The sequence below is a fragment of the Cryptomeria japonica genome, chromosome 10 (genome assembly GCF_030272615.1).
Source record: "Cryptomeria japonica chromosome 10, Sugi_1.0, whole genome shotgun sequence".
Taxonomy (NCBI): Eukaryota; Viridiplantae; Streptophyta; class Pinopsida; order Cupressales; family Cupressaceae; genus Cryptomeria; species Cryptomeria japonica.
This window is the reverse complement of record NC_081414.1, coordinates 113417024-113421534: the sequence shown is the minus strand read 5'-3', so window position 1 is coordinate 113421534 and position 4511 is coordinate 113417024.

The window sequence follows — 4511 nt, the reverse complement described above, 5'->3', positions numbered from 1 at the left end:
CAGCTACAATCATAAGGTAAAGCTTCATACATTTGAGGTGGGTGACTTAGTTCTCAGAAAAAATCCTAAAATTCAGCAAGACAGAGAGAAGAAGGGAAAGTTTGAAACAAATTGGCTTGGTCCTTACGTCATTACGACAGTCTATGGATCAGGTGCATATCAGATTTCGACACTAGAGGGAGAACCTTTAGAGGATCCTATCAATAACATGCACCTTCGCAGGTTTTACACATAGCTCTTCAGAATATCCAAATTAAAAAATACAAAAAAAAAAAAAAAAATTCAAAAATACAAAAAACAAAATAATAAAAATAAAAAATCGTTACTTGGTGAAAACCTGGCAAATAGGCGCCTTGTGACACAATTTTTTTGTTTGAAAAATCGAAAAAGTAAAGAGAAATAAATTTGTCCAACGGTGAAAACCACTTCGGTGGCGCCCTGGGCAAGTATCGTGGTGGAAACTGGGTTACTGGCGCTATGTGTAGAGACATTGCTCCTCCCTCCTTGAAGATTCACTTTCATCCTTTCACTTTTGCACACACTCATAGCCTATCCATCCATAATAAACTTACCCATTCCTATCATGACTTGTTATTAATCTACCTAAGATTGGTTAGCTATTCATAATAATCCCTCCTCTTCACCCCTTTCCATCCATAATAAATTAGATCCTATCTGTGGCTAAGGCAAATTTTAAGTCTAGTGATGGGTCTGGAATTGAGAGCATCACATGTTCCGAGGAGTATAGTTTCTTCCAATTTTCTTCAGTATATTAGTGCACAATCCCCAATAAAGCAACACTTGCATCACAGATCCACAATAAAGTTTCGTCTTCTCCGCAATAAAGTATCAATTTCATGGATTTAGTCAGTTTCAGATGAGACACAAGCAACAATGGACTTCAGCAAATCAAATCTTTCAACAGACTCAGACAACATTATGGTTCAATGCTATCTATCCTTTTGTGAAAGTAAAAATTGTGACCACAATCAAATAGACTTATATAAGTGAAAAGAGACACTAAACTTGAGGACTACAGTGGATGTTGGTGTTCAGTCTTGGTTTTCTTTTGATTTTATCTTTTTGGTGACATGTCTTTTAGCTTTTCCAGGATGTCTTTGACTAGAGATTTAATCTCCAGGATGTCTTTGACTAGAAAGGCGAGGATGGGGTATCGTCACCTATTTTTCTTTGCTGTCTATGGATTGTCTCTTAGTAAATGATGATAAAGCACAAGAATATCTTTCACTTCCATATCTTCTATCTTTCACCCCCCTCTCTTGATTGACCTCCATCGTCCTTCTTGAGTCTGTGTAGCCTGCTATCACATGACTGAGTATAATGACATGTCAAAAATATTTGTATTTCATATAGTTTACATATGCATTACCACATATCTAATTTCATATACACATATAGATATCACAAATGCATCATATCCTGCACACAACTCATGTTAGCACATTTTATATTCTCATCATGTAAATAGTTATTTGCATTATCATATTCATCTGCATTTCATACATTCACATTTGCATATGCATAACATTTAAAAACATAAAATAACAAAAATATATTGCATCTCATCATATACATATTTGCATCCATATCATAAGCATCACATAGACACATGCATTACATAGAAGCAACATCACATAGGTACAAATGCATAAAGCTGCCACAAGGATGAATCATCTCATATATATATATCAAAATCATAAGTGTCATGATACAATAATGTCAAAATACATATGGCTACAAAATCACCCGAAGGTGTCTACATCAATGGTACAAAACTGATACATAGGAAGCCCTCTAAGGCTATGATGAACTCCCTCCCTCGGAGTCGGCTGGCCTCGATGGAATCTGAGCCTCGGAAGTCCCAGCCCCATGATCATCTCTCTTTCCCCTTCTATCTGGTGGTGGTGGAGCACCCATGACCCCACCACTAGACGCCTGTCTCCTATCTCTCCCTCCACTAGTCGTTGTAGTCCGCGATGGTCTCTGGAAGCTCCTAGCTCACTAATCTGGTCCCACCAATCCATAGTACATGTCTCTTCAGTAGGCTATCTCCTCCCCTACCCACAAAACATAGGGGTATCCGACTCTTGTGTCCTCTATTGCCTGCCTGTCTGCCCTCAATACTGTCTCAGCCTCCGTGTAGCGTTGAATATCCTGATCTCTCTCCCACTCAGTGTCCCTCAGTTGTCTCCTGAGCCTAGCCTCATCCCTCTTTAGATCTTGGATCTCATTTGCTTGTCCCTGACAGATCTCCCTCAAGGATAGTAGCTCATCCTCCTCCTCTCCTCCCTCCTCCTCCTATCCATGTGGCTGCTCCTGTGGCTGCCCCTGTGCCTATCCTATACCTGTTTGGGAACCTGTGTTGTGGGCACCTGTAAAGGCAATCCACCTCTACCTCTGACTACATGAGCGTGCTTCTCCTCTCCTCCATCTCTCCTCTGAGACACTCTCCTCTCTACTACTACCCCCCACCTCCACTGCCGACCTCTACCTCCACCATCTCCACTATCATCTCCACCATCTCCACCATCACCCTCTATCGGCTCCCTTGGATCTATCAACCGTGGAAACAAATTCTCTGCCCAATATGCATTGTACTCTGCATCCATCCTTGCATCCTCCACATCTGCCCAAATATCCCAAGGCATGAGAACCATCTCCAACATTTGTACAACTGCCTTATCATAAGAAAGCAACCGACCTAAATGTACCTAATTTGTTAGTATCCATGCATACATCCGTGAACCTCGTGGCATCTGTTGTATCCTACCGAACTGCCTGCATACTCTATCAATCGACTGCCACTCAATAACATATAATGTTCGCCCAATCTGATACCTACTCCTGAACACATATGGAAGCTCCATTGCATCATCCTCCCACTCCTCACAATATAGGTAAGGCCTCCATACCACACTATCTACCTCATCAATCGCTCAACGCCAATACTTTAGCCTCCCAATCCGTGGCTAGGAAGTAATCATATCATATAGATGCACATAACTGCGCCCATGTCCCTTGCCTCTAAAATGTATTGGCCGTGTAACTAGAAGATGCTCATATGCCCATACCTGTAGTAATGTCACTCCACACCCCAATCCTGCTAATTTATGATACACAAACTGATGCAACTCATAATACAAATGTGTCAGCAGACACGACCGCCATGCAAACCTGTTGTGCTTAGTCACCAATGTCTCCAGAGTCCTCCCCCATCCCACAACCAACCCTCATGTCGCCCTGTCTAGACAAAGGAACCCACTAATAACTCTTGCCGGCACTGCCGGTAGTGCCAATCCTGTCGCTGTCATGGTGTCCCAAACCACATGTCTTGCCCTCATCTCTAGTCCTGGATCTTGGAACACTTGTCTCATTGTGTCCCGATCTTGTTGTCGATCATAAGGAACCAACTCCCCATCGATCGGTATCTGTAGTATTCTATACGCATCCTCTAAGGTGACTATCATTTCACCCATCGACAAATGAAAATTGCAAGTCTCTGAGTGCCATCTCTCAGCTAATGCAGTCAACAATCCCATGTTCACCTAAAACTTAGGCATATACATAATATATCATAAGCCCATGGACTCAACTGTTTCCCTATCCTCATGTTAGGATTCCCAAAGATACTGAGAGGGGGGGGGGGGGGTTGAATCAGTATCTAACCAGTTTGTGAATTTACTTGATTTAAAGCATAGCAATACTGTGTATCGGTAAACCAAAAATAATGCAGTAAACAAGAATAATAACAACCACATGAAAAGCACACCATAACACAGTAGTTTAACGAGGAAACCCAGTGTGGGAAAAACCTCGGTAGGATTTGTGACCCACAATATTCACTTACTGGCCAATAAGGGAATATTACTGTTTTACAGGAGGGGCCTGCACATGTAGGAAGGCCAAGTGCCTAGAGCTCACTACTCAATTACAAAGGAAGTCACATTGACTTACAAAAATGGATTATACAAATCCAATATCTTGTATTGCTTCAAATTAGCATCTGCTATGCCAGATCGAGTACCGGTTTTAGCTCTGCTTCATACATAAACCCTTAACCTATAATTCGCATATTAGGTCTGCATAATTTCGCCTATCACATTATTACTAAATGTTCTACAATGATCTCATACATATATGAGTCATATTACAACTCACCATGTTGGCTTACACTGATTTTACAATTAATTACAAAATATATTATCAACAAAATTCCTGTCGGTCAGAGTGCGGGTATCCATCCTTTCACTGCCGATGTTCTATGTGCCGGTGTAGAGTTTGTCGTTGTCGGTGCCAGTATATTTGTCTTGCCAGTATCATATGATTGCAAGGTTGCCATCAATGACAAAACCTTCAATCACCTACAATTTCTCATTGGAGTGTGCATTTGCCAACACCTCAAATGTCAGCTTTGGTCATAATCCCCGAGTCGAAGGGAATCTCTCCCATGACTCTAGCATAGGTAGGTCTTCTTGTAGTCAAGAAAATCA